Source organism: Hyla sarda, chromosome 3 (assembly GCF_029499605.1).
Source record: "Hyla sarda isolate aHylSar1 chromosome 3, aHylSar1.hap1, whole genome shotgun sequence".
Lineage (NCBI taxonomy): Eukaryota > Metazoa > Chordata > Amphibia > Anura > Hylidae > Hyla > Hyla sarda.
Genome location: NC_079191.1, coordinates 162,394,951 through 162,422,880, shown reverse-complemented (window position 1 = coordinate 162,422,880; position 27,930 = coordinate 162,394,951). Strand labels below are relative to the sequence as shown.

At 46.8% G+C, this 27,930-nt stretch overlaps 1 protein-coding gene across 5 annotated transcripts in view; it reads left to right on the top strand.

Moving 5' to 3' along the window:
- The first annotated feature begins 22,318 nt into the window (after window positions 1-22,318).
- Window positions 22,319-27,930, top strand: part of PLAAT1 (phospholipase A and acyltransferase 1) — a 121,872-nt gene continuing 116,260 nt past the window's right edge. For 2 of the 5 annotated variants that reach the window (XR_008891169.1, XM_056565404.1), the window contains exon 1: window positions 22,326-22,628. The gene's annotated coding sequence lies outside the window, so the exon portion shown is untranslated. Of the gene's footprint in view, window positions 22,629-27,930 lie in introns of all 5 variants that reach the window. The other 3 variants (XM_056565403.1, XM_056565405.1, XM_056565406.1) reach the window with 3 other exon arrangements.

The following is a 27,930-nucleotide window of genomic DNA, read 5'->3' as shown; positions in this document are numbered from 1 at the left end:
GCTTTATTAATCTCAGAGCCAGGACCAGTGCAGCAGGAGAGGTAAGCCCTCTTGCTACCTCAGAAGTGGATCCCCCCTCCCCATGATTGCGCTGCGGGGGGGCATCCACCCCGCTGGACCACCAGGGAATCTTTAAATGTCCCTTTAGATGCCACTGTCAGCTTTGACAGCGGCGATCTAAAGGGTTAATAGCCGGCCGCATGTCAGCTATTAACGGCGGCCTCAGCTAGAAGAATCAGCTGGGGGCTGGCTGGTATGGCGCGGGCTTGAGTCAGGAGCCCGCACCATACACTGCCATACAGCCGGCTCATCCTTAGATGGCAATCAGTTAAAGGAATATTCTAATGTCTATAACAACATGACATAATGCTGGAGCTAAAGAAAAAATGCTTACCTCTCCGTGTCATCTCTGTTGTCTTCAAAGATGAGATGCTGGAGCAGAATTTACCTGCTCAGCCAATCACTAGCCACAATGATGTCTTGGCCAATGACTGGCTGAGAACGAAGTCCTGCTCTGACATTTCATTTTGGAAGAAGGGAGAAGAGACAAGTAGTGAGGGATCGGAAGAAGCCGCAACAGAAGCTACAGGGGTAGGTTTCCTTTTTTCAGTTTTTTTTTTCTACAGCCGCAACATGATATCAAGCTTTTGTGGACACAAGAATACCATTTAAAGACCTTTTAAGGACTTTCTAAGTTTATTTTAAATTTTTTCTGATACATTGATACATTTTCTGATACATTAAACCATAACATTTAAATGGGCACTGTCAGATATAAAAACTTTTGATATGTTGTAAAGCATGTTTAACCAATAGGTTTTGCACTTTATTTCATTAGAAAATTTTCAGTATTTCATACTGAAAAAGCCAGTCAAACAACTACCCCCCTGCCTGCTTGGACACATACTAGTCCTGCTGTGTCCATGCCTCATCACCTATGTCATGGACACACTTCCTTGTTTTACAGCTGTGAGCACAGGGCTCACAGCTGGAGGAAAAATCCTCCCACTGTCAGCTTGTGTCCCGCTACTGTCTACTGTGCTACTGTGAGGACTGGGAGGTGTAGTTTTGCTAATGCTAGGGGAGATGTGAGCAGACAGCATACTGAGGGAGGGGGCGAAGACCTGCACAGTGAGGCCACGCCCCCTCCCTTTGAGAGGAATTCAGACTAATGAGCTAAATTAAAAGTGTAATGAAAACATAAGTTGAAAGCCTAATTGGCTGCATTTGTGGGAGTGGTGTGGGGTATAAAACCACACCTCTCCCACAGGTAGAGGCGTGTGTATCGTTGGCGGTAGTTCTGTTTACAGTCTAACGTATTAGGTCGTGCGTTCCCCGGAGTTAGAGTCGTGGTGGTCCGGTTCCCGTCCCTTTGTGTCCCTTCCAGGTAAGTGACGGCCTAGGCCCCTGCTGTGCCCCGCTGCCACCCGGTCCGTCCCCAGAAACGGCTATCCCTCAGGTCGTCCCCACGGTGTCGTCCCCACCTGCCGGCCCCGCTGCTTGCCATGCATTCGGCCTGGGGGGGAGGCTGACACCCCAGATGCTGCCTCGGGCTGCAGTTTCACTTCCCCGCTCAAAACAGTCTGCCCGGGGGGGGGGGTTCCTTGCTGCACTGGGCCCGGGACTCCCCTGTCCCCCCGGCAGCACCGCTCCACGAGCGCACAGCCGAGCAGGGGGGAGGCGGTCCCCCCCGGGGTCCCCCACGACGCGACTCTGTCCCTGGGGGGAGGCTGACATCCTCAGCCAGTCCCTTACCTCACCTGTGCCCTGACTCTGCCCAGGGGGGAGGACGCCGCTCCTGCCGGGCTCGGGGCTCCGTCTCCTCCTTGCACCTCCCACCTCCTCTCGCCTCCGGGCAGGGGGGGCGGGGCCTCGGGCCCAGCCATCTGACATCATTCTCCGGCGCCGCAACACAACACCGATGGCTGCGCCGGGGTCACGGCCCGTCCTCTCCTCCGCCAGCCCGCTGCAGCTCAGCGGGAGGGGGGGGGTGTCCCGGGGCAGCTGCTGCACCACTTGGTTTCGCTGGCACTAAATCTCTGGGGCTCACAGCAGCCTCAGAGATGCCTCATGGTTAAAAACATGCCATCTTGGCCCTGACTGCCCACACTAACCCCCCCCCCCCCACACACGCACACACACCTTTTTGTTGCTTCTAATGCATAAAAATTGTCCAGGGGGCCTGCTTATGGCATCCGTGACGTTTGCCATATATGGTTAATGTTGAGGACACTCTGGGCTAACGTGCCAGTCACCTGTCGCTTCCCGGTCAGGGGAGGGCTAAGACAGCGTCTGACATGGCTCAAAAATCTATTCCACCGGCCGTCTCAGACATATGTCCTGTGAGGTTCTGCAGCAGCTGCAATATATTGGTGGGGCTGGTTCATGTATCAAACACCGTGCCACTTTATTTGGCACACTGTCTCAAGGTCGCCACCTGTGTCTACACTGTCCGCAATGCTCCCAATTAATTAAACTCATCTGTAAGGTCAGCCGATGCGGCAGTTCAATGTTATTCCATGTTTTGTTTCAAATTGTCTAGTTGGTTTTCGGTGCTTTGAGTTTCCCTTCAAGTTATCCCCTTTTAGCTTTCAGCTTGAGGTACATGCATATGGGAAAAAAAAAACAAACAAAAAAAAAACACCTATGTCATACTTTCACATTTTCTGTATCATATGGTCACACACCCACAGGTGTACACCCCGATACTACTCAGTATGTTGTTACTCCATACACCATGCTGTCTCATATAATATTCACAGCTGAAATCTGGTCGAGCCGTCAAGGCTCTCGTGTTGTCACAAACAGCTCAGAATATTCAGCAGGTCAATTCCTGCTCCAGTATCTAGGTGGAGTTGAGTTTAGTTGCAAAATTCATTAGTCATTTTGTTTACCACCGGCACCCTTCAATGGCCCGGACAGGTTCGGCTAGAGGTATGTCCCATCGCTCGGATATTGAGGATGCCCTCTCCGTTCCGGAGACCCCCGCCAGGGCTTCGCACCGAGGCAGCATGCCGTCATCCCGGGTGTGGACCATCCCCAGGTTAATGGAGGAGTTAAGGAGTAGGGGCATCCCCTCCCCAGCCTCAGCCAGGAAGGGCTAATTGTTTAACCGGCTCAATGCTGACCAAGCCCCAAGGGGCAGTCAGGAAGCTGTTCAGGCTCAGGCATCAAGCGCCTCGCTGTCCCAGCTCCATACTATGATGGCAGACGTCCTGGCGTCAGTTGCTGGTTCTAAGAGTGGCAAGTCTGCTCCAACCACGGTAGCTCCCACGGCTTCTACCTCACAGGCTACGCCTACAGGTATGCCACAACCCCCACCCAACATCACCCCGGCGCACCTTATCCCAGCACCCATTAAGAAAGAGATCCTTGAGGGCAAGGATGTAAACCTTGCTTCTCTCCTGATCGCCACGACAGATATCAAGGACACCAAGAATGTCGCCTGTGGTGAGCTGGCTGTAACATTTAAAAGCAAGGACGCCAGGCTCAACAGGTCCTTGAATGTCACCGAATTTGTACTTGCTTTCGGCCTCTTCAGGGACGTTATCTGCTCGGTCAGCCCTATCCGTAGGGTCGAATTAGATCTGCATCTCCACAGAGTAATCCAGATGGCTCATAAATACGGGGGAACTACGTTTTATGAGTACTATAAGTACTTCTCGGCTAAAGCAGCGGCAGCTTACGTCGAGTTCAACTATGTGACCAATTGGGGGGTGGTAGATACGGAGCTCTATTGCGATCATTTCACAGGCATGAAAGCTCCATCCTGCGCTGTGTGCGGGCTCACCTCCCACTCAGCCAACTGGTGTCCTCGGAGCAGTGACCCAGGAGAGCCTAGCTCCAGCAGGGGCCCCAGCCCCCACGCCTCTTCAGCTCAGAGGAACACAGCCGCTCTAGACAGGCTGGGCAGGCCGGTGAGGTTTCTGGGCAAATCCCTGATCTGCAACAATTTTAATCTCTCCCCCTGTCAATACAGTAACTGTAGACTCCTGCAAATATGCTTTACCTGTTACAGAGCTCACCCCAGCTCAATCTGCTCCCAGAAGGGCTCTCAGGCGTGACTAGGCGTGGTCCAGGTCCTGGCCGGGGTCCTTGCCTGTCTCCCTGATCCCAACTGGGTCAGTTGGTTGGTGGCTGGGTTCTTTATGGCTTCCACATGGGTTTGGTCGCCCTCCCCCAGTGTACTTATGAGTGTCACAATTTGGTGTCAGCCCTTGCTGACACAGAGGCAGTGTCCAGTCTGATCAAGTCAGAGCTGGAAAAAGGCTTCATGATCGGTCCTTTTAATATGCCCCCTTTCTGCTCTTGGAGAGTCAGTCCGCTGGGGCTCGCTACCGGGAAGTTCTCTAATAAAAAGAGACTAATTTACGATCTCTCTGCTCCTTATTCGTCCGTCATACCTAGCATTAATGCTCTAATTCCATCAGATGAATTCTCAATGAAGTATTCTTCCATTGACCAGTCTATACAAATCATTCTGCAGTTAGGGAGGAACACCTGGTTGTCAAAAGCAGACATAACTGATGCTTTTAAGTTACTCCATATTAGGCCAGACCTCTGGCAGTGGCATGGCGTTAAATGGCTAAACAAGTACTATTTCGCCACCAAACCTACTTTTGGCGCGAAGAGTAGCCCGTGACTCTTCGATCAGTTGGCCACAGCCCTACACTGGGCACACCAAAACGTCACCAACTGCCAACACACGATACATTACTTGGATGATTTCTTGCTACTTGAACACCCCAAACATACTCCTAGCAACCTTTCCTCACTGCTGGCTTTGTTTAAAGAGATTGGAGTCCCTGTCGCACCACATAAAACAGAGGGTCCTACCACCCAGCTTGTCTTTTTGGGTATCATCCTGGATACCGTGAATATGCAGGCAAGACTACCTCAGGACAAATTGGTCAGAGTCCGGGAGCGACTCCACAGCATCTCCAGGTGTGTCCAGGGTCGAGCTACAAAGCATCCTGGGAATGATGGCTGTCACGATTCGGCTTACAGGTTGTGGATCCACTGTGTCAGCGAGGGATTGGCGTGGACCATGCCGATGGACCGGTTCCAAGTGGCTACTGGTGTTCACCAGAGCCCGCCGCAAAGCGGGATGGTCTTGCTGCGGCGGTAGCAACCAGGTCGTATCCACTAGCAACAGCTCAACCTCGCTGACTGCTGAGAAGGCGTGGGACAGAAGGACTAGGCAGAGGCAAGGTCAAACGCTTTCACTGGCACAAGGCAACAAGATCCAGCAAGGGAGTGGAGAGGAAGTGAGGTATTATAGCCAGGGAACAGGTGGAAGCTAATCAGGCTAATTGGGCCAGGCACCAATCATTGGTGCACTGGCCCTTTAAGTCTCAGAGAACTGGCGCGCGCGCGCCCTAGAGAGCGGAGCCGCGCGCGCCAGCACATGACAGCCGGGGACCGGGACGGGTAAGTGACCTGGGATGCGATTCGCGAGCGGGCGCGTCCCGCTATGCGAATCGCATCCCCGCCGGCAATGTCAGTGCAGCGCTCCCGGTCAGTGGGTCTGACCGGGGCGCTGCAGGGAGAGAGACGCCGTGAGCGCTCCGGGGAGGAGCAGGGACCCAGAGCGCTCGGCGTAACAGTACCCCCCCCCTTAGGTCTCCCCCTTTCTTTGTCCGGCAACTGCTTTCCATGGGATGAGGACACCGGGAGTGATTGTAGGGTTTCCTCAAAGGCAGGCCGTACAGCAGGAGTGGGAATGGGGAGGGAGGGCAGAGTGTGAAGCTTGGCACGGGGCAGGGTGTCACCAGGACGGGGGCCACGAGGAGGCAAGTCACAGTCCTAATAAGCGGGAGGGGGGGAGAGGCATTTCTTGTGGCAAGCAGAGTCCCAGTTCTTGATCTCCCCGGTGGTCCAGTCAAGGGTGGGAGAATGAAGCTGGAGCCATGGCAGACCGAGGAGGACCTCAGAGGTGCAGTTGGGAAGGACGAAAAATTCTATCATTTCGTGATGGGGTCCAATGCACATTAAGAGGGGTTTTGTGCGGTAACGCACGGTGCAATTTAATCTAACTCCGTTGACCGCGGAAATGTAGAGCGGCTTGACGAGACGGGTCACCGGGATGCAGAACTTATTCACCAAAGAATCCAGAATAAAATTCCCAGAGGCACCAGAATCCAAGCAGGCCACGGCTGAGAGGGAGGAGTTGGCAGAAGGAGAAATCCGCACGGGCACCTCAGCGGGATCCATGGCCGGATCTACTGTCACGATTCGGCTTACAGGTTGTGGATCCACTGTGTCAGCGAGGGATTGGCGTGGACCGTGCCGGTGGACCGGTTCTAAGTGGCTACTGGTGTTCACCAGAGCCCGCCGCAAAGCGGGATGGTCTTGCTGCGGCGGTAGCAACCAGGTCGTATCCACTAGCAACGGCTCAACCTTGCTGACTGCTGAGAAGGCGTGGGACAGAAGGACTAGGCAGAGGCAAGGTCAGACGTAGTAGAAGGTCGGGGCAGGCGGCAAGGTTCGTAGTCAATATGGATAGCAGAAGATCAGGTAACACAGGCTTGGACAACACTAAACGCTTTCACTGGCACAAGGCAACAAGATTCGGCAAGGGAGTGCAGGGGAAGTGAGGTATTATAGCCAGGGAACAGGTGGAAGCTAATCAAGCTAATTGGGCCACTCACCAATCATTGGTGCACTGGCCCTTTAAGTCTCAGAGAACTGGCGCGCGTGCGCCCTAGAGAGCGGAGCCGCGCACGCCAGCACATGACAGCCGGGGACTGGGACGGGTAAGTGACCTGGGATGCGATTCGCGAGCGGGCGCGTCCCGCTATGCGAATCGCATCCCCGCCGGCAATGTCAGTGCAGCGGGTCTGACCGGGGCGCTGCAGGGAGAGAGACGCCGTGAGCGCTCCGGGGAGGAGCAGGGACCCGGAGCGCTCGGCGTAACAATGGCTTTCGCCATGAGGATCATACCTCAGGGGAGAGCATTCATTTCCAGGCTCCTGGACCTTCTCCACTCAGTCTCTGGCCAGAGGCAGACTGTTCATATCAACAATGAAGCTATGGCATATTTACTTATGTGGGGCCAGTTTTTAGATAATTGGAACGGGGTTTCTTTCTTCACTCCTGCAGCATCAGAACTGTTCCCCACAGTGCTGTCCGATGCCTCACCACTCGGGTTCGCAGCCATACATGACAATCGGTGGCTGGCAGGCCCTTGGCCTCCAGAGATTGGTAACATCCCGGGTTTTAAAGAAACCTCAGCGCTGTTTGAAATATATCCCATTGTAGCGTCCGCTGCAGTATGGGGGCATTCTTGGTGTAACACGACTGTTCGCTTCATATGCGACAACACGGCCACAGTCAATATTCTGAACAAAGGGCGCTCTAAGTCTCCTCACATCATGCGCTTCATCAGGAAGTTCGTGTTACTATCACTCGAGCACAACTTTCACTTCTCCATTGAACACATTGAGGGTTGACTAAATGTTGCAGCTGATGCATTGTCTCTTGTTAATCTAAGCCTGTTCTTTCAGGTTCTACCAGGAGCAGATCGAACCGGAGCCACGGTCCCCTCGCTCCAGCAACTGACGGCCTAGCCACTTACACATCAGTAGCTAACTCGTTAATTAGAGGCTCTCTAGCACCCAGCACAATTCGGGCTTACGATTCTGCTCTGGCGTCTTTCACTGCCTTCATGCACAACTTAGGTCTGCCTGCCACAATCTCGGTGCATTCTTCCCTAGCGTTTGTTGGTTTTTGCCACTCCTCCTTACACTTGTCCCATAACACCATCAAGCTGCACCTCACGGGTCTTCAGCACCACAGGTCTTTGTTGCACCCTAATGCACCATCACTTCTTTCCACACATCCCATCAAGGCAGCTCTCGGAGGTGTGTCACTCCTGTCACTTCATAGGTCACCTTCTCGCGCACCTGTCACCGGGTACCTCTTCAGGGCCATGTGCACCCTTTTAGACACTCACCTGTTCGGTTATCATCTAAGCACGGTCATCAAAGCGGCCATTCACCTCGCTTTATATGGCTTTCTCAGGCACGGTGAGTTCACGCATAGGCCAATTGTCACCCAATGGCCCAGGTTTCACTCTCACTCTCTTAGCCACCAAAACCTGCAGGTGGGGAGCGTCTGTCCGCTATTTTCCCACGTCACATCATTGGTGCCCGGTAGCTACCCTATCGGTCCTACTGTCCATGTTGTCGGGCGAGCGGCGGACAGTCCTCTTCTACCGGTTGGTGGCCAGGCTTTAACGTCATCACAATTCATCAAACACATTCCGGTCACTCATCACCATGTTGGGTAGAGACTCCGCAGGCATCACAGGTCACTCATTCAGAATTGGCGCGGCCTTGGCTGATTCTAGACACAACGTTCCAGCTCATGTGATCAAGAAGCTGGGTCATTGGAATTCTGCTTGCTTTGACCGTCATGTGCCGGAGCCTTCAATGGAAATGGCAAATGTGTTTAAGATATTGGCTCTGTAACCCCAAATAAAATCAAATTGCACCCTATTTCTGACTCTTTGCCCTCTATAGGTGTACCCATGGTCGCGGTACTTTGGGCACACCTCAACCGCTGTTTTCTTACTTCTTGTTATGTTCCAGGTTCCAGGGGATTCAAGGTTCAGGTCAGTAAGTCATTCTAATTATGTTTCCTCATCAGGTTATTCATTTACGGCTCTTCGAGCCACGACTACAAGTTGAAAGCCTAATTGACTGCATTTGTGGGAGTGGCGTGGGATATAAAACCACACCTCTCCCACAGGTAGGGGCGTGTGTATCATTGGCAACACCCACCCTACCCTCCCTTTTCTCCTTTCTTTCAAGACACACACTATTATAAATCCATGATCTCATATCAGGGTATGCCCTCTATAGGCGTACTCACGGTCGCGGTACTTTGGGCACACCTCAACCGCTGTTTTCTTACTTCTTGTTATGTTCCAGGTTTCAGGGGATTCATGTTTCCTCCTCAGGTTATTCATTTACGGCTCTTCGAGCCACAACCACAAATAAAGGTGCTAGATGTTAATGCTACTGCCGCTAATCTTCTGTTATAACACCATTGTAACAGAGCGAAGTGAGCTACCTTAAACATGCTCTGTTCCTAATATGTTTTCCTGGAGCCAAGACGCCTGTTTTCCGTGCACCTAGACTCTGGATGCCGGTATGACTATTGCCGCATTGTCGGCTGACTTTACAAGCACGTGTTTGCAGTTAAGACAGTAGTCATGGAAGAGGTATTTTGATCGACATGGTTGGCCTATGTTCCTTTGTTATTTGATCCCCTGCGAGGGATTCATGTTCGTCCGGCAAGACATTGTTACTTGTTTGTATTTTTGTATAGTTTGTAAACCTTTCTTTATTGAAAACTAATAAAATGTCTAAAATTAAAAAATAAAGGTGCTAGACACATAGAAATTAGATGTACATGGTCAGGATTAGGTACAGAGTGATATATTTAAAAAATAAAATAAATTGTTGGATCTGATGGGTACGCTTTAACCCCTTAACAACAATGGACGTAAATTCACGTCATGGTGACGTGGTACTTAACGCACCATGGCGTACATTTACGCGCCAACATGACCGCGAGCACAGGACCAGTGCTCGTGTCATGCGCGGCAGGTCCCGGCTGCTATCAGCAGCCATGGGCCAGCCGGTAATGGTGGACATCCGCGACCATTAACCCCTCAGATGCCGTCATGAATACAGATCGCGGCATCTGCGGCAGTGCAGTACTTTGATCCAATCATCCAGCATGGCAGCCAGAGGTCCCCTCATCTGGCTCCGGCTATCTCCCAGGGTCTTCTGCTCTGGTCTGAGATCAAGCTGACCAGAGCAAAAGATCACCGATAACACTGATCAGTGCTATGTCCTATGCATAGCACTGAATAGTATTAGCAATCAAATAATTAAAGTGTAAAAATAAAATGTCAAATAAAAAAGTAAAAAAATTGGAAAATTCCCCTCCCCCAATAAAAAAGTAAAACAAAATAATGAATACACATATTAGGTATCGCCGAGTGCGTAAAAGTCTGAACTATTAAAATATATTGTTAATTATCCTGTATGGTGAATGGCGTAAACGTAAAAAATATGTTTTGTCACATTTTATTCCCAAAAAAATAATAAAAAATTTAAGAATTAATAAAAAGTAAAACCTAAGCAAAAGTGGTACTAATAAAAACTACAGATCATGGTGCAAAAAATGAGGTGGTCAAAGTAGGGCTATTTCAAACATACTAATTTTGTTAAAATGGTTTCAGTTTTTGTTTAAGCGGTACAATTATAGAAAAGCATATGGGTAGCATATGGGTATCATTTTAATCGTATTGACCCACAGAATAAAGAAAACATGTCATTTTTACTGGAAAGTGTACAGCGTGAAAACAAAACCTTCCAAAATTTGCTAATATTTGTTTGGTTGCGCTGTATATTTTATGGTAAAATAAGTGATGTAATTAGAAAGTACAATTGGTGACACAAAAACAAGCCCTCATATGGGTCTGTGGATGGAAATATAAAAGAGTTAATTTTTTGAAGGCGAGGAGGAAAAAACTAAAATGCAAAAATAAAAATTGGTCTGGTCCTTAAGGCCAAAATGGGCTTGGTCCTTAACCCCTTAATTTTTACGTTTTCATTTTTTCCTCCTCGCCTTCTACAAATCATAACTCTTTTATATTTTCATCCACAGACTAGTATGAGGGCTTGTTTTTTGCGCAACCAGTTGTCCTTTGTAATGACATATCTCATTATATCATAAAATGTATGGCGCAACCAAAAAACACTATTTTTGTGGGGAAATTAAAAAGAAAAACACAATTTTGCTAATTTTGGAAGGTTTCGTTTTCACGCCGTACAATTTATGCTAAAAATGACATGTGTTCTTTATTCTGAGGGTCAATACGATTAAAATGATACCCATTATTACATACTTTTATATTATTGTTGTGCTTAAAAAAAATCACAAACTTTTTAACCAAATTAGTACGTTTATAATCCCTTTATTTTGATGACCTATAACTTTTTTATTTTTCCGTATAAGCGGCGGTATGAGGGCTCATTTTTTGCGCCATGATCTCTACTTTTTTTATACCACATTTGCACGTAAAAAACTCTTAATACATTTTTTACAATTTTTTTTAAATAAAATGTATTAAAAAAGTAGCAATTTTGGACTTTTTTTTCGTTTACGCCATTTACCGTACGGGATCATTAACATTTTATTTTAATAGTTCGGACATTTACGCACACGGTGATACGAAATATGTCTATAAAATTTATTTTTTACACTTTTTGTGGGTAAAATAGGAAAAACGGACGTTTTACTTTTTTATTGGGGGAGGGGATTTTTCACTTTTTTTTTACTTTAACATTTTTTTATATTTTTTTTACACTTGAATAGCCCCCATAGGGGACTATTCATAGCAATACCATGATTGCTAATACTGATCTGTTCTATGTATAGGACATAGAACAGATCAGTGTTATCGTCGATCTTCTGCTCTGGTCTGCTCGATCTCAGACGCGCATGACACGGGCATCGCTCCGATGCCCGCGGTTATGCAAAGGATGTAAATGTACGTCCTGGTGCGTTAAGTACCACCGCACCAGGACGTAGATTTACGTCCTGCATCCTTAAGGGGTTAAGGGGTTAAAGAAAGTGTACTTTCTTTTATTCCTGACTGTATACATGTTATTAATACCCAGATGCATAACTTTACATTTAACTGCATTAAACCTAACTTGTCATGTAGATGCCCAAATACTTTATGGGGCACTTCATTGTTTTTTTTGTTTTGTTTTAGTTTTGCTTATGTGTTAAGCATAGCTTATTATTAGGAGTAATTATTTCAGAAGACTTAAAGGTAGGAAGACAATATAATAGAGCTGCAGGAAACACTAGCAGAATGCTTGGATGTATAGGGAGAGGTATAAGCAGTAGAAAGAGAGAAGTGCTCATGCCGCTGTACAGAACACTGGTGAGACCTCACTTGGAGTATTGTGTGCAGTACTGGAGACCGTATCTCCAGAAGGATATAGATAGTCTAGAGATAGTTCAGATAAGAGCTACTAAACTAGTACATGGATTGCAGGATAAAACTTACCAGGAAAGGTTAAAGGACCTTAACATGTATAGCTTGGAAGAAAGAAGAGACAGAGGGGATATGAAAGAGACTTTTAAATACATAAATGGAATCTACACGGTAAAGGAGTAGAGCATATTTAACCCCTTAAGGACTGAGGGTTTTTAGGTTTTTGCACTTTAGTTTTTTCCTCCTCACCTTTTAAAAATCATAACCCTTTCAATTTTGCACCTAAATATCCATATGATGGCTTATTTTCTGCACCACCAATTCTACTTTGCAGTGACATCAGTCATTTTACCCAAAAATCTATGGCAAAATGAAAAAAAAATCATTGTGCGACGAAATTGAAGAAAAAAAGCCATTTTGTAACTTTTGGGGGCTTCCGTTTCTATGCAGTACATTTTTCAGTAAAAAGGACACCTGACCTTTATTCTGTAGGTCCATACAATTAAAACGATACCCTACTTACATCAGTTTGATTTTGTCGTACTTCTGGAAAAAATCCTAACTACATGCACAGAAATTTATATGTTTAAAATTGTCATCTTCTGACCCCTATAACTTTTTTATTTTTCTGTGTACGGGGCGGTATGAGGGCTCATTTTTTGCGAACGACGTGATCTGCCATTTTTAGCAGTACCATATTTGTATTGGTCAGGCTTTTTGATCGCTTTTTATTCATTTTTTCATGATATAAAAAGCGACCAAAAATAAGTTATTTTGGATTGGGAATTTTTTTGCACGTATGCCATTGACCGTGCGGTTTAATTAATGATATATTTTTATAGTTCAGACATTTACGCACGCGGCGATACCACATATATTTATATTTATTTTTATTTACATGGTGTTTTTTTTATGGGAAAAGGGGGGGGGGGCTTTGAACTTTTAATAAGGAAAGCGTTAAATCATATTTATGTACTTTTTTTTACACTTTTTTTTTTGCAGTGTTATAGCTCCCATAGGGGGCTATAACACTGCATACACTGATTGCCAGCACTGTTCACTGCAAAGCCATAGCTTTGCAGTTATCAGCGTTATCGGCGGTCAATTGCTCAAGCCTGCATCTCAGGCTTGGAGCAATCAATCACCGAAGGGACACGCCAGAGGCAGGTAAGAGGACCTCCGCTCGTGTCCCAGCTGATCGGGACACCGCATGTTCACTGCGGTGTTCCCGATCAGCCCCACTAAGCAGCCGGGCAGCTTTCACTTTTGTTTTAGACGCGGCGTTCAACTTTGAACGCCGCAACTGAAGGGTCGATAGCGTGCGGCACCGTGATCGCTGCTGCGCGCTATAAGCCCTGGGTCCCGGCTTCAGATACATGCCGGGACAGACCTGATATGACGCGGGGGTCAATATACGTCCTTGGTCGTTAAGGGGTTAAAAGAAGAAAAACTACCACAAGAGGACATAGTTTTAAATTAGAGGGGCAAAGGTTTCAAACTAATATCAGGAAGTATTATTTTACTGAGAGAGTAGTGGATGAATGGAATAAACTTCCTTCAGAAGTGGTAGGTGCAAATACAGTGAAGGAGTTTAGGCATGCATGGGATAAGCATAAGGATATCCTTCATATAAGATAGGGCCAGGGACTATTCATAGTATTCAGATTATTGGGCAGACTAGATGGGCCAAATGGTTCTTATCTGCGACACATTCTATGTTTCTATACTTTACTCAACTACAGAAAAACCTTAATTTACCCTTTGGTTTCTATGAGGGACAAATACCCACATACAAATTTTAACCTCTTGGGTATGCATAAGCCCTTCATCCCTGATCCTTAAGGACCCAGGGCATACCTGTATGCCCGTGGGAATTCCGGTCCCAGCCGCTCGCCGGGCGGGGACCGGACCGGGATGCCCGCTAAAATCATTCAGCAGGCATCTCGTGACAACTGTACTGGGAGTGTCCTGATCGGCAATTTGCGGAGATTCCGGGTCAATCGGGTGACCCGGAAAAAAAGGGTGAGATGTGCCATCTGAGAGGGCACCTTTCACCCTTTAGCAACAGGAGTGAGGTGTCACTGGTGCCACCTCAAGATCGTCCTGATTCATCGGCCGTCACCAGCGGCGGCAACGGCAGGCAGGAGGATCCGGCGTGCGCAGCAGCAGGAGGAAAAGCTGGCCTCCTGCTGTTGCTTAGTAACAACTCCCTGCATGCACAAAAGGGCATGCTGTGAGTTGCTGTTGTGCAACAGCAGAAGGCACCATTACAACTCCCATTTGTGCCCTTTGGTAGTTTGTGCATTCTGGGGGTTGTAGTTAGGCAACAGCTGGAGGCACATTTTTTCTATGAAAAAGTGTGCTTCTAACTGTTGCATAACTACAACCCCCAGCATGCACTGATAGCCAAAGGGCATCCTGGGAGTTTCAGTAGTGTGCCTCAAGCTGTTGCATGTCCCAGCATGTCCTTTCGGCTGTCATTGTATGCTGAGAATTGTAGCTTTTGCAACAGCTGAAGGCACACTGGTTGCAAAACACTGAGTTTGTTACTTGACTTTGCAACCATTGTGCCTCCAGCTGTTGCAAAACTACAACCCCCAGCATGCACGGACAGCTAAAGGGCATGCTGGTAGTGGTAGTTTTACAACAGCTGGAGGTTTGCTGGAGGTTTTATTCTAAAAAACACTCCCCCACAAGCCCGCATTAATCATTTTATTAACACTAAATGCTGATCATCGACACAGTCCACCGAATCCGTAGAAAGAAAAATAGGTTAATACTTTAATTGTCACCCGCCCGCACATCTCCCGGGAAGGACTTGCTGAGAGTTGTAGTCATGCAGCTGGGGGGGGGGGGGGTAGGTGACAAGCTTGTCACTCGCCCACACATCTCCTGCACCACATGACTACATCTCCTGCACCACATGACTACAACTCCCAGCATGTCCTTACTGTAAGGGCATGCTGGGAGTTGTAGTCATGTGGTGCAGGAGATGTGTGGGTGAGTGACAAGCTTGTCACCTACCCCCCCCCCCCCCCCAGCTGCATGACTACAACTCTCAGCAAGTCCCTACTGAAGGGACATGCTGAAAGTTGTTATAGTGAAGCAGGGGGCAGGTGACCCGCCCCACAACTACAACTTCCAGAATGCCCTTACAGTAAGGGCTTGCTGGGAGTTGCAGTTGTGCAGCAGAGAGCAGGTGACAAGCTTGTCACCCACCCCGCCGCCGCACAACTACAACTCCCGGCATGTCCTTACTGTAAGGGCATGCTGGGAGTTGTAGTTGTGCAAGCCAGGGAAGGAGGCGGTAGTGCGCTCTGTTCCCTGGCTGGCGGTGATCAGAAATCACTGTAATTTCATATTTCCCGCCGGGTCCTGTAACACGGAAATTTGAAATGAGCAAACTCTGCTGCACCGTAGCAAAGGGAGCCCGGGCTGACATAACACTTCAGCTGCCCAGGACTCCATCTGATTCTATCCCCGCTACCCTCAGTTAATGATGGTGTCAGCGATTTACATGCCCCGCTTGTCTCCTACCCGCCCGTGCCGACATCTCCCGCCCGCTAACTGTTGGGAAAGCTGGGAGTTGTACCCTTGCAACAGGTAGCAGACAGATGGGAGATGTGTGGTGCGGGCGGGTGGGAGATAATGTGGGGATGTAAATCAGTGCGATCCGTGATCAGTGATTATCCGTGATAATTATAGCTCTCTTGGATTGCTGCTCTCGTGGATGCCGGACTAACAGGACAGTGTGCTACGCAACTTTCAAAGACACGCTAGTAGAGATGTCGCGAATTGTTCGCCGGCGAACAGTTCCCAGCGAATTTTGCATGTTCGTGTTCGCATCGCCGGGCGAACATATGTGAAGTTCGATCCGCCCCCTATACTTTAACATTGCAGTAAACTTTGACCCTGTGAGTCAGTCAGCAGACACATTACAGCCAATCAGCCGCAGTCCCTCCCTTCCAGACCCTCCTACCTCTTGCACGGACACCATTTTACCCTAATTCAGCATGCTGCAGGTTTAGGAAGTGGAGGGTAAGAGAAGCTGCTCCTGCTGTATAGGGAAAGCGATAGCTAGGTTGCTGCTAGGTGGTGTATTCAGGGTCCAGTTTACTTCTAAAGCACTAGCGTAACATCTGCTTTAAGGACAGCACCCAAGAAAGCCCTTTTTAGGGCTGAAAGATATCAGTCCATGTGTCTTGCAACAGCTGGAGGCACCCTGGTTGGGAGGGAACCGCTGGTTAAAAGGGGTACTCCAGAATCAAACTTAAGTTCCTTCAAGCAACTAACTACTACAGTATTCAAAGGGCTGAAAGATATCAGTCCATGTGTTTTGCAACAGCTGGAGGCAGCCTGGTTGGGGACCACTGCTTAAAAGGGGAACTCTGCTGGCAAGCTTTTTTTCTTTAAAGCAACTAACTACTACAGTATTCAAAGGGCTGAAATATATCAGTTTGTGTGTTTTGCAACAGCTGGAGGCACCCTGGTTGGGGACCACTGCTTAAAAGGGGAACTCCGCTGGCAAGCTTTTTTGCTCATTCTCACACTAGTGCAAATCACATTTGGTGTGACAGTTGTGCAAATAAAAAAAAATATCTTTTTTGGCTGTTAAATAAAACCAGTCGTCACTGTCAGTTCAAGTCACAGTTGCCAGTTTTTTTTTGCCTGCAGGGCAAATTGTGTCACCCTAGTGCAAATCACATTAGGTGTGACAGTTATGCAAATTTAAAAATAATAACTTTTTTGGCTGTTAAATAAAACCAGTCGTCACTGTCAGTTCACGTCACAGTTGCCAGTTTTTTTGCTTGCAGGTCAAATTGTGTCACCCTAGTGCAAATCACATTTGGTGTGACACTTGTGCAAATTTAACCAAAAAAATGACAGGCAGAGGAAGGCTACCCCGCAGGGGCCGTCGTGGTGCTGGGATTCCCTTTGGCCCTAGAATGGCCAGTGTTCAGAGGCCACATACCCTGAACCCCCAAAGTTCTGAGGACTTAGTTGACTGGCTATCACAAGACACACAATCTACTACAGCTTCCGCTCGGAACCCTGACGCACCATCCTTCTCCTCCTCTAGCTTAGCTTTCGGGCACCTCTCATGCTACCACTTGCCCGCCTGCCGCCACCACCAACACTAGCACCACAGCAACTTTACTTGATCCGTCAGAGGAGTTATTTACACATCAGTTTGAAGACATGAGTGATGCGCAACCATTAATGCCAGAGGATGTAGTTAACAGGGATATGTCTCAGTCAGGCAGCATTACACACATGGACGTACGGTGTGATGATGATGTTGTACCCGCTGCTTTCTTTCTTGAGGTGTCAGATAGCGGTGAAGGTGTTGATGATGACGATGTGTCCGTGGATGCCACGTGGGTGCCCGCTAGAAGAGAAGAAGACGGGAAAAGTTCAGAAGGTGAGACAGAGAGGAGGAGGAGACGAGTTGGAAGCAGGGGGAGGTCGTCGCAAGGAGCTAGTGGCACAGTCAGAAAGCATGCATCGGCACCCGGGGTCAGCCAGACGGGATGCCAATCAACGCATGCTGTTGCCACCACCAGAATGTCGTCATCAGTGTGGCATTTTTTTTGTGTGTCTGCCTCTGACAACAGCGAGGCCATTTGCAATCTGTGCGAGAAGAAACTGAGTCGTGGGAAGTCCAACACCCACCTAGGCACAACTGCTTTGCAAAGGCACATGATGTTACATCACAAACGCCTATGGGATCAACACGTCAGTACAAGCAGCACACAAAGTCAAAGCTGCCATCCTCCTCCTGGTCCAGCATCTTCAGCCAGGTCATCCACTGCTGCCCTCCTTGCCCCCTCTCAACCACCCGCCTCTCCGTCTCTCGCCTTGAGCAGTTCCTGCTCATCTGCCCACAGTCAGGTGTCCGTCAAGGAGATGTTTGAGCACAAGAAGCCAATGTCTCAAAGTCACCCCCTAGCCCGGCGTCTGACAGCTGGCTTGTCGGAACTGCTAGCCCGCCAGCTTTTACCATACAAGCTGGTGGAGTCTGAGGCCTTTAAAAAATTTGTAGCCATTGGGACACCGCAGTGGAAGGTACCCGGCCAAAATTTTGTTTGCACAAAAGGCAATCCATAACCTTCACTCCATTGTGCAAAAGGAAATTATGGCATGTCTGGCACACAGTGTAGAGGCAAGGGTCATTCTGACCACTGATAACGGTCTGCAAAGCATGGTCAGGGCAGGTATATCACCTACACTGCGCATTGGGTAAACCTGGTGACGGCTGCCAAGCATGGAATGCGTGGCTCTGCAGAGGAGTTGGTGACACCGCCATGACTTGCAAGCAGGCCTGCTGCCACCTCCTCTACTCCTCCTACTCCATCCTCTTCCATAACATCCTCGGCCGAGTCCTCTTCCACTGCTGCGTCTTGCTCCACATCACCGACACCCCCCAGCTCCCCAGGTGCTATTCCACATCCCGGATACGGCAGTGTCACGCCATCTTGGGGCTGACTTGCCTCAAAGCGCAGAGTCACACCGCACCAGCGCTCCTGTCGGCCCTGAACACACAGGTGGACCAGTGGCTGACTCCGCACCAACTGGAGATCGGCAAGGTGGTTTGTGACAACGGAACAAATTTGTTGGCGGCATTGAGGTTGGGCAAGTTGACACATGTGCCGTGCCGTGCATGTGTGTAATCTGATTATACAACGCTTTGTGCTCAAGTACCCAGGCTTGCAGGATGTCCTGAAGCAGTCCAGGAAGGTGTGTCGCCATTTCAGGCGTTCCTAGATGGTCATGGCGCACTTGTCAGATATCCAGTGGCGAAACAACATGCCAGTGAGGCGCTTGATTTGCGACAGCCCGACACGTTGGAATTAAATACTACTAATGTTCGACCGCCTGCTCCAACAAGAAACAGCTGTCAATTAATATTTGTATGACCGGGGTGCTAGGACATCATCTGCGGAGCTGGGAATTTTTTGCCACGTTACTGGAGGCTCATGCACAATGCCTGTAGGCTCATGCGTCCTTTTGAGGATGTGACAAACCTGGTCAGTTACACCGAAGGCACCATCAGCGACATCATACCGTTTGTTTTCTTCCTGGAGCGTGCCCTGTGAAGAGTGCTGGATCAGGCAGTAGATAAACGTGAAGAGGAAGAGTTGTGGACACCATCACCACCAGAAACAGCCTTATCAGCATCGCTTGCTGGACCTGCGGCAACGCTGGAAGAGGATTGTGAGGAAGAGGAGTCAGAGGAGGAATGTGGCTTTGAAGAGGAGGAGGAAGACCAACCACATCAGGCATACCAGGGCGATCCTTGTCACCTATCTGGTTCCCATGGTGTTGTACGTTGCTGGGGGGAAGAAGATTATACCTTCCCTGACATCAGTGAGAACAAGATAGGGAACATGAGTAGCTCGGCATCAGTCCTTGTGCAAATGGGGTCTTTCATGCTGCCGTGCCTGTTGAGGGACCCTTGTAGAAAAAGGATGAAGGAGAACGACCTGTACTGGGTGTCCACGCTACTAGACCCCCGGTATAAACAAAAAGTGCCTGACATGTTACCGCATTACAGCAAGGCGGAAAGGATTCAGCAGGTCCAAAATAAATTAAGAAGTATGCTGTACACAGCGTATAAGGGTCATGTCACAGCACAACAGGGATCTAACAGGGGAAGAGGTAAAAGTAATCCTCCTCCTCCTCCCACGAACACGCCGGCAAGAACAGGATGCTTTACAGACATGCTGTTGATGGAGGACATGCGGAGCTTTTTAAGTCCTACGCATCACCACAGCCCTTCGGGGTCCACCATCAGAGAACGACTTGACCGACAGGTAGCAGACTACCTGGCCTTAACCACAGATATCGACACTCTGAGGAGCGATGAACCCCTTGACTACTGGGTGTGCCGACTTGACCTGTGGCCTGAGCTATCCCAATTTGCGCTCGAACTTCTGGCCTGTCCCGCTTCAAGTGTCCTGTCAGAAAGGACCTTCAGTGCAGCAGGAGGTATTGTCACTGAGAAGAGGAGACGCCTTGGTCAAAAAAGTCTGCATTACCTCACCTTTATTAAGACGAATGAGGGATGGATCCCAAAGGGACTGACACTGGGCGATACATTTGACTGAACAAGGCCTGATCAGATGACCTGCCTTGGCCTAAAAATGGTCCACACGCTGCTGTATTTGAACTATGAATGCCGGATGACTTGCGTGACTTATCCGCCACCAAGTAGGGTTCAAGTCGCAATGTTTTAGGGCACTTTCTGCATGATGAAACAAACAGAACTTTTTCTGGCCTCTGCTGCTGCGCTTGTTATGGTGCTGCACTTTTTCCGGCCGCTGCTACAGCTGTGGCTGTTACAATACCCAATTTTTCATCCATGTGTACATGCCGAATTTTTCTGGCCTCTGCTGCTGCACTTGTTATGGTGCTGCAATTTTTCTGGCCGCTGCTACTGCACTTGTTATGGTGCTGCAATTTTTCTGGCCACTGCTACAGCTGCGGCTGTGACAATACCCAATTTTTCATCCATGTGTACGTGTCTAATTTTTCTGGTACTCTCTGCTGACATCTCTGTCCATTTTAGCAACCATGGATATTAGATGTATGCTAAGGGTAGCATGGTGGATCAGAGGTTAGCACTGCTGCGTTGCAGCGCTGGGGCCTTGGGTTCAAATCCCACTATATGCTGCTTCATGGGGGGCTCTAACTATGTGCTGCCTAATATGGGGGAATCTTATGTGCTGCCTCAAGGGGGGCTTTAACTATGTGCTGCCTAATATGGGGGAATCTTATGTGTTGCCTAACATGGGGGGCTCTAACTATGTGCTGCCTTATTTGGGGGAATCTTATGTGCTGCCTAAAGGGGAGCTCTAACTATGTGTTGCCTAACATGGTGGAATCTATGTGCTGCCTAAAAGGGGCATCTAACTTTGTGCTGTCTAAAGGGGAGCTCTAACTTTGTGCTGGCTAATATGGGGGAATCTATGTGCTGCCTAAAGGGGGGATCTAACTATGTGATGCCTAAAGGGGGATGTAACTATGTGCTGCCTAAAGGGAGGCTCTAACTATGTGCTGGCTAAAGCATGTTATTCCAAACCATTTAGGAATGTTAGGTGATTTATGCCCTTTATGGATTAAAACCAGACTCTGCATCAACTATGTAATTTTCCATGGGAGTTTTGCCCAAAAATGCACTACCCTGTCCTCAGGTTGTGTGAAGTATTACAACTTGGCTCCTTTCATTTCAATGAAACTGAGCTGCAATACTACACAAAGCCTGAGGACAAAGGTGGTGCTGTTTTTTCTATCACTGGATAACCTCTTTAGCAACCACTGAATGGATTTTATTCCAGACAAGAAGATTCTAATCAGTGTTACCCGCACTATTAATCTGAGTCTGGGATCAGATTCCCCTAAAACATCCTCGCCCTGGTGAAGCAGGTTCCTCCCATCTCTAGAAAGTTCCCTGCGACATATAGGGGGACATGCAAGGGGACATTTATCAAAACCTGTCAACCTAGCAACCTATCAAAACCTATCAACATGTCAGGGGACATTAATCAAATCCTATGTAGAGGAAGAGTGGTTCAGTTCCCCATAGCAACCATTCAGATTGCTTCTTTCCTTTTTTTAATGAAAGATGCTATCTGATTGGTTGCTATGAGCAACTGCACAACTCTTTCTCTACACAGGTTTTGATAAATCGCCCTCCTGGTGTATAAGGTTATCCCCTTACTCTCAACCCAAAATGGTGCAGATGCAAACGTGCAAAATCACAAATAAGGCAAGACACAACTAACCAACCCTCAACCAACCGGCCTCTAATGGATCCCAGAGGGACACTGGATTAACAACTTTCACTTGCAAAGTATACAGAGGGTTAAATGGAGATAGGAAATGGAGAAAGTTGCTTTTTTAATTTGATCCACATAATTAATTTCTATGGTAAATGCATAGATTCTCAATGCTTAAGAACACATGATATTATAAGGGTTTGAATCATAAATATTTATTCTTATCAATTAAAGATTGTTGCCTTTAATCAGTATAGGTTATTTATTTAATAAGTAAGAAGTAGTGCCCTGTACCAGTATGGGTTAACTATACAGCTGCTGTCATTGAGATGTGATGTAGGTGGAAAGTTCACTGCTTTTTGTCTTTTTAAATGTTTGTGCACATTGACTAAGAGGCATTCATCTGCTCAAAGAGCGGAAACGTTCTCTATGTGCTACATAAAGGATGCTGGCTCCTTTCTCCTCAATGGCTGTATTATGCCAGCACCCATTCACAATTTGTTCGTGCACCGAGAGAGAAGTCCTGCTATTTGGATACAAGCCAAACAATTAGGAAGGTGGTGAGCTGACTTTCTGTTTTCATATATGTTCCTCCTCACATGACCGGGGACCACGCTATATCCAGAAGCAGCTCTTTTGCCTGGATGTATAAGCATCCATGGCTTCTGATTGGCTGTTGGGCAGCATCTATTTTGCATGACAATTTCACATGCTGCGCATGACGAGGAGCTGTTGTGTCCATAAGGTGTGAGCAAGCACCTGTCTCTCAGGAGAGCGCAGCTCCTGTACATGGACCACAGGGATGACATGCTCGCCACACTCCGGTGAGTAACAATGCCAGGCATTCTGCCAACAAAATGAGATATTTCACTGTAGAAAGGGCTGAGTGACCTAAATGTAAGCTGCTGAGGAACTACAATGCGGCAGACGCTAGGTAACCTGTATGAGATCTCATTCCACCAGGACCTGAAAAGTAGTGATGTAATGTGCGCCAGAAGGATTAGCATCTCCACGTTACAGGCTAGGCAACAAATACAACCTTGATCACAGTAACTGGCAGGTCTGGGTATTTCGTATGGGCATCAATAAAAGAATATAAAATATTCCAACCAAAAACTCAGTTTTTAAAACTCTATCAAGCTGCTTCTTAGTGTTATGTGTCTCAGGGAAAGCTGGATTAAATCTAAAATATGATTGATTGCTGTCACTCAGCTTGCCTCTAGTCCTAGATGGCAAACCTACCCAGTTATCAAGAAAGAAATGATGCATCATAATATAAGGCAGCTTTGCCATTCAGGATTCTCGGAAATCTGAGTGGGAATTGTAATGTGGGAATTGTGGTGACAGCCACAGGTTTTCAACAACTTTCCCAAAAGCACATGTAGCTGGGATTTATACTACTAGATCTAAATGAATGATGAGCTTATGTTTTAGTGTTTATTTGTATTTCTTTTCAGAGGAAAATGATCAGCTTTACTTCTGTGGTTGATTTATTAAAGCAAATATAACCTTGTATCCTATGGCTCTAATATTGCCATTATGGTGATAAAACAATTAGCCATACTGGTAGTTTAAAGATATGTTCACATGTACATAATCTATTGTGCATTTCTGGCTGCAGATGTTATCATTGATTTACCAGCATAAAATCTGCAGCATCAAATCCAAACCAGATTATGTACATATATGACCGTACCCAAAGGGTGAGTTCACATGTGTGCAGAGTTGTTGCGGACATATCTGATCCTATATATCTATAATTCTCACCCTCGTTCAGATGAATGGAACTGATTTTAAGTTACAGAAATCTCTGTAACAGACAAGTCTGATTCCCATCAGCTGGATCTTGACCAGTTTTTGAGGCTTCATAGGTCCCTGAGCTGGTCTGTGACAATAGATAGGTGGCCATACTAGTTGCGGGCTCATATGTTCAAAATGTGGTAGCCAATATCCATACGATTTTTGCCTACAAACTTGGCTGCCTAATTTCCACTTTTGTGGCCTCACATTAACTCCAACTAACTTCAATTTCTACATATAAGTCAAGGATTAGGTTTGACTTGCATTGAGGCTGCCCCTTGCATTGAGGCTGCCCCTCAATGTAAGTCTATGGGAGGGGGCGTGACAGCCGTCTACTTGCATTGAGGGGACTGGGCGTGACGTCACACGGGGCGGAGTCTGGACGTCACGCTCTTCCGCTCCCATGGTCGGGATCCGAAGCCTCCAGCGTTGCCGGAAGCCGTTGAGGTGGGTGCTGCAGCCGAGATCCCGGGGGTCCTCAGCAGTGGGACCCCCGCAATCTGATTTCTTAACACCTTTCCTTGGATAAGATGTCTAGGGGCGGAGTACCCCATTAAATAAAGTATTTAGTACTGAAAAACCAGCAAGTGTAAAAAGATCTGTGATTGCTCCATCAGATTATACTTAAATATGTTGCAGAATTCCCATTGTATTTGCCATCAGTACTTTCTGTTCGCTATACTATATTAACTCTAACACTGTTTCCATGGGGATGTTCTGCATCAATTGTTTAGGCCTGAGATAATGCATAGAGAATGTTCAAGTTGACAGGTACAGGAATCTGTTATTCTTTGTCTTTATCTCGGTTAGAAAAAGCCACATTAGAGCTGTAAGATTCCAGAACCTTCCATACTGTGTCCTCATTTTACTTTTTCTTTCTGTCCCCCCTCGTGTTTATTCTCTAGCAAATTCTATATACATTTAGAGAGTTAGAGATTAGGCAGAACATGACAGGTAAGTCCTTTTCCCAGGATGTCAATTTGACAATTGTATTTCCACAAACAAGTGACTGCAATAATAAAGACATGTTAGCTGATGTAGCACAAGTTCATTTTTTCTTTCCACCTTTATTCTTTTTTCCTCTTTTATACTCATTGTATACTCTATCCTATTTTATATATGCGATGTCTATGGAAATCATGCTGTGATAATAATTAATTAATTAATTAATTAATTAGTTAATATAATTGATTGAATTAATTATTTATTCTACATAAAGATAATAAAAAGTAATACGCAAAATCCTGTGCCTGCCCATACCACAATAAGACACATCTGGTTACTGTTAAAGGGGAACTCCAGTGGAAACAAGTGTGAAAACAAGTGTTTTCAAATCAACTGGTGTCAGAAAGTTAAAAAGATTTGTGAATGACTTCTATTTCAAAATCTTAATCCTTCCAGTACTTATCAGCGCCGTATACTACAGAAACATTTGTGAAGTTCTTTTCAGTCTGATAACAGTTCTCTCTGCTGACACCTCTGTCCATGTCAGGAACTGTCCAGATTAGAAGCATCCCCTATAGAAAACCTCTCCTGCTCTGGACAGTTCCTGACACGGACAGAGGTATCAGCAGAGAGCACTGTGGTCAGACTGAAAAACACTTCACAAATTTCTCTGTTGTATATCTGTAGCATACAGCAGATGATAAGTCCTGGAAGGGTTAAGATTTTAAAATAGAAGTAATTTACAATTCTGTTTTTCTGGCACCAGTTGATTTGAAAAAAAAAAAATTCCCACCGGAGTTCCCCTTTAATGAACTGCAGGTATACTTCAAAGAGATAAATTTTGTCTAGTTGTTTCATCATGTAGTTTCAGCCTAAAAAAGACTTATAGCACTGCCTTGTCATTATTCTAGCATTCAACAGACATATGCCACGCACTACTGTCTTTGGGTAATACATAAAATAATAGAGCACATAAAAGGAAGTATTTGCCCTGAAAAAGAATACCATACCTGTACACTGCTATTTAACAGATCTGTGATGAAAGGAACTGTAATATGTTGCCCATAGATACCTATTGGGGCCCTACTGTATCTCTATGTGCCTCTAATTTTATATGGAAATGCAATAACTTATAATTTTAAAAAGGGACATTTTCCTTACATGCTTGAAAACTGACGTGAAAAGAGCAAGAAACAACAAAAATTTTAATTAAAAAAATATAAAGATCTTAAAAGGGTACTTGGCCCTTAGACACCTTATCCCCTATCAAAAGGATAGGGATGAGATGTCTTATCGCAGGGGTCCCACCACTGGGAACCCCGGCAATCTCTCCTGCTGCACCCCTGTCATTTGGTGCATGGAATGAGCTTCACTCCGTGCGATGCAGGGCCGGAGGATCATGACGCCACGGCCCCATTCCTCGTGACGTCCCTCCAATAAAATTGCATTGAGGAGGTGGGGCATGATGTCACGAGTGGGCGGGGCTGTGACGTCATGATCCTCCGACCCCTGCATCGCCAGTCATCAGGCACGGAGCAAAGCTCTCTCCATGCACCACATAACAGGGGTGCAGCAGGAGAGATTGTGGGGGTTCCCAGCAGCGGGACCCCCACGATCAGACATCTTATCCCTTATGCTTTGAATAGGGGATAAGATGTCTATGGGCAGAGTACCCCTTTAATAAAATCTGTAAAAGCAAAATAAGAGCGGTAACAAAATCACAATGAAAGACAGGTGGCCAAAGAAAGCAAAAAAAAAAAAAAGAAACAAGGACAGAGAATGTAGGACCCCCACTTTTCTACATGTAAAAAGTTGCGAGCATGAAAATAGCTGTTCTTACATAATTTTGGGGTGCTAAAAATGAAAACAACATAAAATAATGTGTATTGACTCTAGTTTCCATGATATAAGCAACCAACTAATGAAGTAAGGCTTATAAAATGCATGATGCAACTTACACCATAGATTACATAGTCAGTATTGGTGACCAATAGAAAACCACCAAGCGTACCAAGATGATGCAATATTAGATAATATTACATCAAAAAAAGTCTATAAAAGTCACAGTATCTGTTGCTTGGTGAGTTTAGGGTGGGTTCACACTGCGTTTACTAACTATGGGAACCGGAAGCGCTACCATATCCCAGCTGGACCCGGCCCCCTTCTCATTCATTTGAATGACCGGAGTCACATAGCTGCTTCTAAGGCCAGCAGGATATTTTAATGTATCAAATGAGGCAAGGACTTGAGGGACAGGGACATAGCTTGAAGGACAGGAATATGCGGTTCAGTTTGGGCACTTGTTCATAAAATAATTGTTATGGAGCTGGTAAGGGTACAGAGATACGTGACTAAACTAATGAGGGGCATGAAACATCTTAGCTTTGAGAAAAGATTAAAATGATTACTGTACATTTGTTTAGCCTTGAGAAGAGACATTTAAGGGGGTGGGGAGGGTTATCAAATTATTTGAGTATATAAATGGCCCATACAAAAAATATGGTAACAAAACTGTTTCAGGTTAAACAGTTGTGAGTTTCAAAACAGGATTATATACATGAAATAAGAGGAGAGCCCAAACCTCAAGGGCAGTGACAATATATAATGTGAATTGAACGTGCTTCAATTATCAACAAGGATAACATTTTATTAAAATATAAAATGCACATAAATTCCCCTCACAGGGCCCTTGTGGGAGGAAAAATTACATTAATATAATAAAATGCAATGGAGATTTATACAAAATAAAATAATAGTGATTGCAAAATGGTCTGGCAATGTGACTGATAGTCCGGCACAAAAAAAAATTGTCTGATAGTCCGGAATTAGACTGACTTAAAGGGGTACTCGGGCCCCTAGCATCTTATCTCCTATCCAAAGGATACGGGATAAGATGTCAGATCGCCGGGGTCCTGCTGCTGGGGACCCCCGGGATCTCTGCTGCAGTACCCCGCTTTCATTACTGCACAAACAGGGGTCGGAGCATCGTGACGTCACGCCTCCGCCCCCTCATGACGTCACGGCCCGTCCCCTTAATGCAAGTCTATGGAAGGGGGCGTGATGGCCACCACACCCCCTCCCAAAAACTTGTATTGAGGGAGCGGGCTGTAACGATGCTCCGGACCCTATATTGCCCGTCATTACGCACAGGGCAAGTTTGCTCTGTGCAGCAACGATAGAGGGGTGCTGCAGCGGAGATCCCAGGGGTCCCCAGCAGCTGGAACCCCACAATCTGACATCTTATCCCCTATCATTTGGATAGGTGATAAGATGCTAGGGGCGGAGTACTCCTTTAAAGTCCAGCAATAGAATGGATACAATAATGTATTGGATTGTCCAAATTTACTGAATAAGCCACTGATTTAAAGAGAATTATATTAC